The sequence below is a fragment of the Equus quagga genome, chromosome 8 (assembly GCF_021613505.1).
Source record: "Equus quagga isolate Etosha38 chromosome 8, UCLA_HA_Equagga_1.0, whole genome shotgun sequence".
Lineage (NCBI taxonomy): Eukaryota > Metazoa > Chordata > Mammalia > Perissodactyla > Equidae > Equus > Equus quagga.
In genome coordinates this window covers 79,968,354-79,982,440 of record NC_060274.1, presented here as the reverse complement: position 1 = coordinate 79,982,440, position 14,087 = coordinate 79,968,354, and positions in this window count along the sequence as shown.

Here is a 14,087-nt window from a genome sequence, read left to right as displayed (position 1 = left end):
CCTTCTCACAAGCAAGAAATGTAGTTATTTTGGCTTTGCAGAGGCAAAGGATAATACTCTGCATCTGGCCTTCTGTGTTGTGAAGAAACCAGTTCTGCCCACTTTGGCATCAGTCTATGGGAGGTGTAGACTCCCTGAAGAAGAAAGGGGTGGAAGGTACAGCGTAAGTCTTCCTGAGGATAAAAGGAGGAACCAAGCTCATTCTTTTCCCGGTAAAGTTAACTGAGCCCTAACTGACAAGAAAAATTTCCTCCTTTCAGAGCTGGTTTTAGCTTCCTTTTTAGCCTCAGGAAAACTTTATCCTTCTAGAAACAGAGGGCTGAGCAGCTACTTCTGCAGTCTCTCAGCCCCTCAGCTGAGGCTCTGTGTCAGAAAAGCCACTTGTTTCAATCAAAGAAAGAGCTACTGTTACGGAATCAAAGTGGGTCTGCTTCTTGGCGAGTTGAAATCAGAGCCTTCACCAGAAGTAGTTGTCACACAAAGTAGAATTTATTTGCTGCAAATAAGGTGATCATATGGAATTCTTTCCAAAGCCACGGCTCCCCAAGCAAAGGGAAGCAGGTATCTTTTATTTCAGGTCGGGAATGAATATTTAAAAAGGAAGTTTTATCATCACATGTAGAGGCAGGTATTAGCTTGCACAGGCACAGTCTTAAGACATGCCCTCACATACATGTTGTGCTAATAAGGCTAAAATCTAGGGCGGAGGTTTCAGTATTAAAATGAAGCAAAGGACCACTTCAGGTCATCTCCTGGGCCATCGGTGCAGGCGCTGCTCTTGCCACTGCTCTTGTGGTGGGGCTTGGTCTGGTTCAGGCGGGTTGACAATGGTATCTCCTCCTTACATAGCTCTGAAAAACAACCTCGAGGAAGTGTTAGGCACTTCTAAAACTTCCTTCGAGCTGCTTAGGGCATACACTGGTGACATCACCTTCCATCTGCTGTTAACTATGGTTATTTATCACTGTATTTAAATCCAATATTGTTTTTAACACATGATATTTAGGAAAGAAGATAAAAAGGAGAATTAAGTCATGCAGAGAGTCAGAAAGTGATTTTTTTTTACTTAAAACTCTCAATATTCAACCACTTTCTCTGGAGAAGTTTAATTCCAAGTGCCACTTAGTTATTTTCCAAGGTAGAAAATGATAGCAGCTTGTCTGAGGAGAAAAAGAAAATAAATACATTAACATGTTAACCTCTGCCCCCCACAACCCCCAACTCCTGCCTGCCTTCCCCTCCAAGTGTGTCTTTGCCTGGAAGCTAAGAGAAGGGCATTTGTAGTTAAAAGGCACTCTCAGGGTTTGCAATAAGTATTCTTTACATTTTTTAATGCATCAGGTTCAGGGGGGAGACCAAAGGAAGAGCTGCCCTTTTACTACATGGGGTGAATAATAACGGACAATGCTGAAAACAGAAAGGATTTCCATGTCATTTTTTACCTCACTTCTCCATGGAGAGGTCAATTCCAGTCTGATGACTAGTCCATGGACCACGTGCCATGGGTAGAAGGCATCCCAGAGAAGGAAAGAAGGTGGATCCAGAGGTCTGCAATTTAAAATTCTCTCAAATCAACAGGCAAGCTTTGGACAAACAGCCAGAGGTTTTTCAGGCTCTGCTAGTTAGTATTTTAGAAAACTCAGAGATACTACATGAAACGCTCTTAAATCAGACACAATCAAGTCATCACTGGGGCCAGCCCCGTTATCAAGTGGTTAAGTTTGCTCGCTCTGCTACGGCGGCCCAGGGTTTCGCCGGTTCGGATCCTGGGCGCGGATATGACACTGCTCACCAGGCCAAGCTGAGGCAGTGTCCCACATGCCACAATTAGAAGGACCCACAACTAAAATATACAACTATGTACTGGGGGGGATTTGGGGAGAAAAAGCAGGAAAAAAAAAGACTGGCAACAGTTGTTAGCTCAGGTGCCAATCTTTAAAAAAAAAAAAAGTCATCATCTAGATGATCTCAGGCTTCTTAAAAGTTCGTCAAATGATTCATCTGTAAAACCTAAAGAGATTACAAGAGCAAAATAATAGACCAAGAATGAGTCTTGAATTCCACTCTGTCCAGCCTCTAGGAAGCGGAAAAGGATGGAAATATTTTGGCCCCAGAAAATCCCTAACCCAAGCTTTGCAAATAAAATCTTAGTGCTAAATTTTATGGTGACAGAGAACTGCCTTAGGTGAGTTGATAGTGTCCTGAATCCCAAGGTGGGCACAAAGAATGGCCTTGAGGGTAGAGAAGCTTATGTTCACCTAGGAAAATATGCACTAAGCCAATCCCTCCTTTTCCTTATTCCAAGACCAGATGTGAGAGACACTATTGTGGCAGGCTCATTCATAAGCTCCCGAATACCATAGCCTGGTGCTCCCAACTAACTCCCCAGAAATTGGTTCATCTCTTATCACCCCCAAAACCCAGCCATCCTGGGCCATCAGCCTGGATGAGTGGGCTACCACGAACACCTGGGAGCCAAATGCAAATCGTGTGATGTCTTTGCAGACTCTACGGATGTTGCTAATCCAGGCCTTTAAGGACAGTGAGGAGTGAACAGAGAAGCAGATCTCCCTTGGATCAGAGAGGAGGAGTTCCTAGGTCCCAGAGAGAAGATTAGGGGAGTAAAGGGGAATGCTTGAGTGTACTTAAGGCAAGATGGGCAGAACAGCTGGTAAAACATGGTGGCCAATAGCACAGACTCTGGAAACAGCCCCTTCCAGGTTTGAATCTCTGCTGTGCAGTCTGTAAGATCTGTGATCAGAGCGCCCACAGCCAGCTTCTCTGCACCATCTACAAAATGGGGATAATGGAACCTACCTCACAAAGTTGTTTTGACGACTAAATGAGGTATTATACATGAAGAGCACAGCACAGGGCACAGCCCTCAGTAGATGCTCAATAACTTATTATTATCATAATGATCCCATTACATGGCGGACGTTATTAAAAACCAATTCTCCAAATCCTTCCTGCTCTAAATCCTCCCTCCTGCAGCACATTTAACATCCAAGGTGCAGAGCCTCCTCCACAAGGCAGGCGGCCAGGGACCCCTCCTCCTGGCAGAGGTTCCCTTTCTCTGCCCTCCTGCTCCAACCATCCTCTCAAGGCTTTTGGCCTGAAACTCTTAGTTCAGATTTGAAGAAAAGAGTAAATGGGGATTTTTTTTCCTCCTTTTCTAACCGATGAAGATGAAAAATAAACAAGCAAACAAAACATCACTTTTATCTCAAAACTGTACATAAGCTAATGTTATGTGTAAATTCTGAAACACCAGTGGTTCAAAATATTTCCTTTCCTGAAGCCTTGATATCATATCTACGATACCGCCCTCCCACCTAAAAAGACTCTACAGAATCCTAGTTTATTTCTTTGCCTGAAAAATTCACAGATTTTAAAGAAAGGATATGTGGGTGAATTAAGCACCTGAGAAAGTTAAATGAAAAAGAATGATTTATTCAAATGAATGATGCTGCAATCAACACTTAGAAGCAACGTGAAGTTACACATTCTACACAATGTGAAGATACACATAAGTTGCACATATATTAAGGACTCACCGGACTCGTAAACTCATTCTGGAAAGACGTTTGAAAGACACTGACGTTAAAATCTTAAAAACAGTAATTTTAAAAAATATTTATGGCTTAGCTTCCTTAAATACACATGAATACTACTGATTTATTTTAAGCCAAACGCTTAAAATGACAGACTTGATCTGATTAAGCACACGTCTGACCACTAACCAATCCCCTTTCAGTTCTTTAACCCAATTATGGATTAGCCACTGTACATTTATTCCTAGTCTTTTCCCTACTCTGCAAAATGCTTCTAGCCTACTGCTCGTGATATAAAACAATGTCTGAGGACGATCACCTATCTTGGATTTTCTCTGTCCTGATAGTTCTTTACAAGTGGAGATATTTCACCACTTTGTTTCCCCCAAATGGGTATTAATCACACTTCATTAGGTTACCCTCTAGCATCTGAAATCATAATGACAGCATGGAACAAGAGAAAGAGGACAGGCATGAGACTTGTCCCTACCTAGGTCTAAATCTTTTATTTGCGAGAAAAATGCCAAATAATTGTGTGAGAGACATATCAACTGTGATACAGCCACACACACAATGGAATAACCATGAAAGTCATATACTTGCTGACTTGGAAAGGAGTTCCTATGGTGTACAAAAAGTGTGTATGGTATAATTTTTAAAGATATAAGCAAAGGTATAGACATACAAAGCAAAAAATATAGAATGGTTCAGTAACTTGTTTTAACAAATATTTATGAGGTACCTATTCTGTGTCAGACACGGTTGTATATGCCCAGGTTATATCAGTGAACAAAATGGAGTCTTTGCCTTCAGGGAGCATAGATTCTAAGAAGCAGCAGAAAAAACACAAGTTAATACACAATTTAATGTTAGGTATATCACAACTATGAAGAAAAGTAAAAAGGGTAAGGGTGCTAGAGGCAGGCTACTTCAGGCAGGCCGTCAGAGACGACTCCCCTTAAGAAGTAACATTAGAGCAAACACCTGTGAGGGAGGGGACCATGAAGATATCTGGGAACAAGAGTTGCAAATAGAGAAATATCAAGTTTGACATTGCTGAGGCGAAAGCATGTCTGGTATGTCCTAGGAAGAGAAAGTCAATACTATGGCTGAAGAGGAATTAGGAAGGAGAAGGGCAGCAAGAGGTAAGGATAGGAGGCAGCCAGGGGCAAATCAAGCTTTGGAGGCCACAGTGAAAACGCTGGATTTTATTTTAAGTGGAAATGAGAAGTCAATAGAGAGTGTGGGCAGGGGAGATCAGAATCACTCTGACATCCTAAAATGTCAACAGCAGCTATCCCTGGGGAGAGAAATTTCAGATTTCCCCCACTATTTTGCTTTCTGTATCTATTCTCATTTTCATATTCATTTCTCTCTCTCCTCTCCTTCTCTAGCTCTCAAGCACTCTCAAAACACGAACCCTACTATTCCTCCAACCAAAAGTTAAGAATCATTCAGGGATTTCAATTATTAAAAAATGGTTTCACTTAGCTCCTTTATTTATTTTTGTCTCTTTCATCATATCATGTCCCCTTTTCAGATAAACACTTCTCTTAAAAAAAGGGAAAACAATACATTGATATCTATTCAGCTCAAAGCGTTTCGTTAAAAATAGAACACTGTTTGCAATTAAAGCAAACATGCAAGACAGAGGCTCCTATGTAAGCTGTTAACACTTTGGGCCTCTGAGACATAATTAAATGAGACAAGGCAGATTCTATAGATTCAAAATAAGGAAGAATATGGTGTCACTAAAAAGGCAGACTTGAGCCTCTATAGTCTACCTAACTCCAGAGTCAAGGTCCTAAGTGTTTCTTGAAGACAAATGAGACCCAAGTTAGCATTAACTATGTGAAATAATGTTTAAATTACTTTTTTACCAGTACAATGCCTATAGTAAACCCAAAGATATTCTGAAATTGGAAAGTTTTTACTATCTTTAGTGACACCTTCTGTGCTAATGTCTCCGTTAACTAAGATTAACTAAAGATATACATACTAAGGCATGACTTTTAAAAACTCAACAGTAAACTTCAACTTGAGGGTACAAACCTAGGAACCACCTCTGATCACAATCCCGACTTTCTCCATCGATCCCTGGACTCAAACTGCCCTATCCTGAATAAGGCAACCTTCCGTCTTTCTCTTTTGAAAAAGATATCTGAAATTGATGGAACAAAACCCAAAATTATTTATGATTTCTTTTAATCATATACCATTTATTAAATGCACAACTACCATTAAAGAAAAAACTTATGATAACACTTTGTAAGTACAAATAATATATTTTATTTCAACTCTGAAAACAAAAACAAAAAATGTCCACATCTAACACGAGAGAGACTGAACAATTATTCCAAACTTCACCTGGCAATGGTATATAATTAATTTCTTCACATGAAGGTAGAGTACAGGGAAAAGAGTTTGGAAAGCTACATTTCATAAAACAATATTTTTTGAAAAAAAATACTTATTTTAATCAAACATATAATCATTGGTACTATGTATGGTAGCATATGTAATAATGAACAATACAATATTCAAAACTAAATTCAATATGGGGCTGGCCCCATGGCCAAGTGGTTAAGTTCATGCGTTCTGCTTCGGCAGCCCAGGGCTTCGCTGTTTCGGATCCTGGGTGTGGACGTGGCACTGCTCATCAGGCCATGCTGAGGTGGTGTCCCACATAGCACAACCAGAAGGACCTACAATTTGAATATATAACTATGTATTGGGGGGCTTTGGGGAGGAGGGGGAAAAACACCAAACTAAATTCAATACTGTCTAAAGCTAGCTGCACTTAAGCAGTCATTATAGAGAATAAATACTATGAAATATAGGGCACCATATGGCAATTAAATTTGCTACAAGGGAAATTTAAATAGAGGTGTACTTTGCTCTATACTAAAATTACCCTTGATTAGGATCTCTTGTGCTATTTACAATAGCTGTTTTCCTGAAAAGATAGTCAATCTTTATAATTTAAATTATATTTTAAATGTTCTTTATTTTTAAGTGGTCATTATATAAAATGAACATCTAATGTATCTGTTATACAAATCCAAAATTTCATAAAGCAGGATACTCTTATATAATACAATGTTACCATTTTCCAAGCAATTTAATGTAGCACAAATACCTTTATTATATACATCTGGCTAAAGTCCTTAAGAGTCCCAGTCTCATAAATATCTCAGTCTCTCCCTCCCCACCAACACAATAAAAGCAAGAATTACCCAAATATGGAAATAATGTGCTTTCCTGATAGCATAGACACTGAAAGGGTTAAATTTTTAAATTAACATTCATGTATGTGAAAAATCATGAATTAACTTAGTTTTTAACCTCATCATAAACATCTTTTATTCTTCAGGATATACCTAAGAAAATGCTACATATTAGATTACAGATTACTATTTTAATGTTGTTTAATTGTCCCGATGTTTAGAATAGGTTACAGACAGTGGCTACTACCCATTTCAAGATTATACTCTTACAAATGTAATTTTTAAAAATATACAGTAATTAACCTCCAGTTATTCTGAAGAATAGTGCAAATGAAGACATTCTCTGGGTCAAGATTTCAAAACATTATTTGCAATCTTATACTTCCTTTCTCTGCCCATAATCTAAATCTAGTACTGGAGGAAGCACATTTCCTAACAGTATCAGGCTAACACGTATCTATTGAGAACACATGACAGAATGATTCAATAACAATATTCTCCATTTGTCTGAAAAACATGTTATATATTTAAATAAATATTTTATAGAAATGACTCCATGTCTTTCAGTGTTTTTCTCAGCTTGATCTCAAACAAAAAAAAATTATACAAAGATCACCTATCTACTTACTACATCAACCATGTTACCAAATTCCCTTTGAGGATATAGTACAGCATTGAAGAGACTTGCCTGAAAGCAAACTAATAACTTTTAAAATTTATATACAGAATTAGAGTTCCATGAATCCAGCATATTCCTTGAAAATGCGTAGAGCTTTTATTGTAAAGTATACTCTATCCTAGCCAGCGATGTAAAAGCTTTTCTGCCATTGGATATAATCCACGGTGGATGCAGCAGCACAAGGTGATCTTCAACTGCTATCTAATGCTGCCTGATGCATTTATCCTTTTATTTGTGGTGACTGGCAACAGATTCCCAGTGGTACCACTGGGACTGTTGGTTGCTGAGCCATTCACAACAATATAGTCAATTTTGTTCTCCAGCTTTACCAAGCGTTGTAAAATGTCATCCAAAAGGACAGCAATTGTTCTTTTCAGATCCGCTAGGGGAAAAAATCAGAATAAACCATATGAAACACTGACAGAGCACTTAATATTTGTGTTTTCATAGTTTGAGGGGGAAAGTGAACAATTATTGAGTCATCTGAGAGAAAATATACTAGAGAGAAAGCACTCATACCACAAATAGGAAAAGCCTAATTATTTTAATCAATAGCATTGCATAGAAGGCTTCTTAAAGGAATTTCAGAGCTATAAATATGAGGGAAACTCTCACTTGTCTAGTGCAATAAAACAAATCTAAAGTCTGGTTCAAAATGTTAGTCCCTCTCTAAGAAACACATTTACCTTGAGTTTCTTAAGCAGTTTGTAAAGATGACTACAGACTAGGTAAGGTAAAAAGCTGGCTGAGCTAAGTAAGAAATTCAATCAAATGGAGAGACAAGAAACCTGGAACCTCCACAAGCTGAAGTGTGGGGGGAGCCTAGGATCCAGGGCAGATGCCAGGAACCTGATTAGTGCCGCAGAAATACGAGCAGTAGTTCTGATTTAAATTTCTTCCAGAAAATAATGGGGAAGAACATATCTTCTAATCTCTTTGGAAGGTTAGGGGTTTCAGTAGAATTTACTTGGCAAGAATGAAATTAATGAGGCTTTTGTTCCTTTGAATTCTATTTTCTCAGGTTTCCCAAAGGCACCAAGCACATATTAGGTATCAATCCATGCCAACTAATATTGTTATTTTTTATTGATCCTGGACCAAAAAAAGCAGCTCAAACTCTAATCTGTGATGAGGAGAAAAATCATCTAATAACAACTGATAAATCTGCTTATGATTCTGTTACTAAGATATCAGAAAAAGAATGAGCAAAAGAAAAAATAGATAAATTGGACTTCATCAAAATTTAAAACTTTGGGGCATCAAAGAACATTATCCAGAAAGTGGAAAGACAACCTACAGAATGGAAGAAAATACCTGCAAATCATATATGTGACAAGGGCTTAAAATCAAGAACATATAAAGAACTCAAACTCAACAACAAAAAAATAAACCACCCAACTTTTTAAATGAGCAAAGAACCTGAACAGACATTTCTCCAAAGAAGATATGCAAATGAACAAGCAGCACATGAAAAGACGCCCAACATCACGATGAGATACCACTTCACACCTACTAGGATGGCTATAATCAGAGAAAGGGAAAATAAGCACTGGCGAGGATGTGGAGAAGTTGGAACCCTCCTACACTGCTGGTGGGAATATAAAATGGTGCAGCCACTGTGGAAAACAGTTTGGCAGTTCCTCAAAAAGCTAAACATAAAACTACCACACGACCCAGCAATTCCACTCATAGGTATATACACCAAGAAATTGAAAGCAGAGACTCAAAGAAATACTTGTATGCCAATGCTCATTTCAGAATTATTCACAATAACCAAACGGTGGAAACCCAAGCGTCCATCAATAGACAGATCAACAAAATGGAATATTATTTAGCCATGAGGAGTGATGTTCTGATACACGCTACAACATGGATAAGCCTTAAAGACACTGTGCAAAGTGAAATAAGCCAGACAAAAAAATGACAAATATGATTCCACTATGTGGACTATCTAGAAGAGACAAATACACAGAGACAGGAAGTAGCTTAGAGGTTACCAAGGCGAGAGGAAGGGGGAAATGGCGAGTTATTGCTTAATGATTAGAGTTTCTTTTTTGGAGTGATGCAAGTAACGATTGTACAACACTGTGAATATAATTAAAGCCGCTAACCTTACACTTAAAAATGGTCAAAATGGAAAATTCTGTTATATATATATATAACCACAATTTGTTAAAAGTGAAAAAAAAAAGTATCAGAAAGTAGTGAGAGTGGTGGTGGTGGGTGGTGGTAGAGGGTGGTTAGAAAATGCTTATTAAAAAATAAAATGAATATGTAATGTAAAGTGAAGGGAAGAAGCTGGCCCCATGGCCGAGTGGTTAAGTTCGCGCGCTCTGCTTCAGTGGCCCGGGGTTTTGCCGGTTCGGATCCTGGGCATGGACATGGCACCACTCATCAGGCCATGCTGAGGCGGCGTCCCACATGCCACAACTAGAAGGACCCTCAACTAAAAATACACAACTATGTTCCAGGGGGCTTTGGGGAGAAAAAGGAAAAAACTAAAATCTTTAAAAAAATAAATAAAGTGAGGGGAAAACTTTATTTGGAGGAAGTCTAGTGATGCAAGAATGAGACTCTCCATGCAGTGCATCTTCTGGCATCATTCATCATGAGCACTTACATATTCTAGTTTAGTGGGAATTTACAAGAAAAAAAGTACAAGAAAAATCCTTTGACAAGAAGTATTCATGGATGAAATGTCATGGTATATATAACTTCTTTCAAACAGTACCCCACAAAAGCATATATATTTGTATAGAGAGGGAAAGACACAAACAAATGTCGGAAATTTTTTAGCAAATGGTGAGTCTAGATGAAAGATATATGATCTTTCATTTCATGATCATTTCATGATCTTTCAAATTACCACAAATTTTCCCAATTTTCTGTAGATTGAAAATTTTCAAAATAAAAGACGGGGAGAGGAGACATTTCTTTTTTAAGACCTTTCAATCAAGAGTTATAATAGCATTTGGTAAATATGACAGAATTAAATATTTTTAAAAATTCTTCAGCAACAAGACTAAAAGGTACCTACTGGATCTCCATTTTTCCCTGGCAGTCACCTCTTGTATAACATTTGAAGAGGTTAGCCAGACAGGGTAGAGTAGACTAAGGGGAGGGTTACCAGCGCGTTAGCATACACAAAGCGAAAGCTCTAGAAGGTCTGACACCAAGGCCAGGTGTGACAGGAATGATAAAGGTACAGCCTAATCATCGATTAGAGTTAGGGTTGGGAATAGCAACGAAAGGAAAAGTTGGGATTAGTGAGAAAAATTATATGATAATTTTACTTTAACAATGTCCTAAATTATCATTAAATATCCCCTTTCAAAATTTCTAAAATCAATTGTATTAATAAAATACTACAAAAGACTAAGAGATTTTAACTACCTTGCTCCATGATATAAAAATCAGCTGAAAAACCAGAACAAACCTAGTGTTTCCTGAACTTGGGATTTTTTTGAATACACCAAAACTCCCCTTTTTTCTAGACTGACAATACAATTTTATATTTACATTTCCTGAGATTACATACTTATGGGAATTATATGTTTTTATTACATGGGCGTCTACAGTACTCCCCCATAAAGCCCTATCACTGAAGGTGCTAGCAATAAGAACGCCTTCCCCACCATGAGGCCCTCTTCAGAAAGCCTAAAAGCAACTGGAAAGTGGAGACCATCTCATATCTGTCCTTTTACTCTCAGTTTACCCAGCTTGATGCTTAACGACACAGCAGACACTCAACAAATGTTTGAAATGAACATTTGGCTGAATGTCTGATTCACGTGTTTGGTAGGTGGTACCACTGTTGAGACTAATTTTGATCTGAAGGATCAGATTTAGGAATAAAACTCTTTAAACTTGTTCTATTTCTGCTTTAAGCTTCCCTATTCCGGGAGAAAAAAATCAAATGGTTAAAAAGAAAAAAAAAAGGCTATTACAAAAGCTCATAAGAACATACAGATACTATCAAATAGTACCTAGTCCAATTATGTCACAGTACACACAAATCAGAAGGAAGATATAGTGCTATTAAATATGCTAAAGATATTGTATATAAAAGATTCTAACTATTAAACATAACCAGAGAGTATGAGGTACAGTAGGAAGCCACTATCATCCCAAGGTCTACGGAACGGAGGGAGAAAGCAGTGATATCACCAGAACCCAAGTCCAAGGACACCTTGTGGAAAACAGAGCCAAGGCAGGCAGTCTGGCAGGAGCTGGTGCTACAAAGGAGACCCCACCTGAGGCAGAGGGAGGGAGAAAATACCCTACCCTTTCCTTCCTCCTACTTTCCAAACTCCCACCAGTGCCTCCCATTGGCTGAACCCACATAGAAGCTAGGTGATTTGGGAACTTGGAAAATGCCACCTACTGGAATCACCCTCCCCTGAGATACAAAACAGAACAGAGAAAGGGTGAGGAATAAATTTGAGGATGACAGAGCAGAGGACCAACACAAACAGCAAGTACACATGCCTTTGTGGACCCCATACTTATATGCCTCTGTCTTGATTTCTCTCTTATTTATATCTCAATAGGTTTTGTTTGTATTCTTATTGTGAGCTGCCTTAAATCTGTTGTATAGAGGAGAGGCAGATATAAAGATAACCATGTGTTTACACAGACACACACACAGACACACACACAAACTGCAGTAAAATGCAAGATGCCTAATGAAAACAAAACACAGAAGTATTTAACGTATCGTATAAGTCAAAAACTTTTCCTTATTACTATTTTTCAAATTCAAACTGATATTTTACCACCACTAACATCAGCTTAATGGTACAAGGAAGAAAACTTAAAAGTCACTTCTTGACTACCAAAGTGAATTACCCACTGTAAAGTTTTATGATGGAGCTGGCAATAAAACAAGAACATTATCTAAGAAATATGAACTAATTTAAATATCAGAGCAAAGAGTATTGTTCAATAAAACTGGTTTCAAAAACCTCATAAACTCTATAATTAAAAGTACATTGTTTAATATTTTATTTTCAATACAGCTACCTTCTCCCATTGAGCGTTGAATAAATTATGTCATTCAACAAATATTTTATTATTTCCCTACTTAATATTGCAAGGCACACTGTTTAGATCTCATGAGTGGATCAAGATATGTTCCCATTAAACCTTAAATACAAATTAAATGCCTAAGAACATAAAATAAGCCTAACTTTTCTGAAGTGAAAAAAGCTAGATAATGAATTTGACTAAATCATAAAATAAGCTATGTTTTAAATAGCCACATCAAAATCATTTCTGACAGGAATTTTGAGATTGACTTTCCTTTAACATATTTAGAATACAAGAACTACTCATTTTACAGGTTGGTTTAGGTTTTTTCTTTTTTAAGTGGTAAGTAACCTTTTTATTTTGAGACAATTGTAGATTTACATATAGTTGTAAGAAGTAATATAGAAATTTCTACACCCTCTACCCAGTTTCTCCCAATAGTAACATCTTGCAAAACTATATACAACATCACAACTGGAGTATGGACACTGATACAGTCAAGAAGCAGATTACTTCCATCACCACAAGGACACCTACGTTGTCTTTTCTAGTAACACTCACTTCCCTCTCATTAGCCTGTAATATGGTGTATTACATCCACTGATTTTTGAAAATTGAACCAGCCTTGCATCCCTGGAATAAACACCACTTGGGCATGGTGTTTAATTCTTTTTATGTTGCTGAGTTGTTTGCTAATATTTTCCTAAGGATTTTCACATCTATATTCCCAAAGGATAGTGATTGGTCTGTAACTTTTATTTCTTATACTATCTTTGGTTTTGGCATAAAGATATCAGCTTCATGAAATGACCTGGGAAGTGTTCCCTCCTCTTCTATTTTCTGGAAAAGACTGTGTAGAATTGCTATTAATTGATAAATTTCTGACAGAATTCTCCAGTGAAACCATCTGGGCCTAGATATTTATTTTTTGGGAGTTCTTAAACTATAAATTCAACTTCCCTAATAGTTAGAGGGCTATTCAAATTATCTATTTCATACTGGGTGAGTGTGGTAGTTTGTGGTTTTCAAGGATCTCATCCATTTAATCTAAATTATTAAATTTATGTGTGTACAGCTGTTCAGAGTAGTCCCTCATTATCCTTTTGATCTCTGCAGAGTCTGTAGTGATACTCATTTTTTCAGTCCTGATATTGGCAATTTGTATCTTCTTTTATTTTCTGTCAGTCTTGCTAGAAGTTTGTCAATTTTTTGACCCTTTCTAAGGACAAGCTCTTTGTTTCACTGATTTTCTCTACTGTTTTTGCTTCTATTTCATAGATTTCTGTTCTTATCTTGATCATTTCCTTCCTTCTGCCTGCTCTGGGCTTATTTTGCTTTTTTTTTTCTAGGTTCTTGAGGTGGGAGCTTAGATTATGAATTTGAAACTTTTCCTCTTTTCTAATGTATGCATTTAGTGCTCTAAATTTCCCTCTCAACACTGCTTTAGCTGTGTCCCACAGTTTTTATATTTTCATTCAGTTCAATGTATTTTTAAAATTTCCCTTGAGACTTCCTCTTTGACCCACTGATTATTTACGAGTATACTGTTTAGTTCCCAATTGTTTAGAGATCTTTCTATTATCTGTTATTGATTTCTAG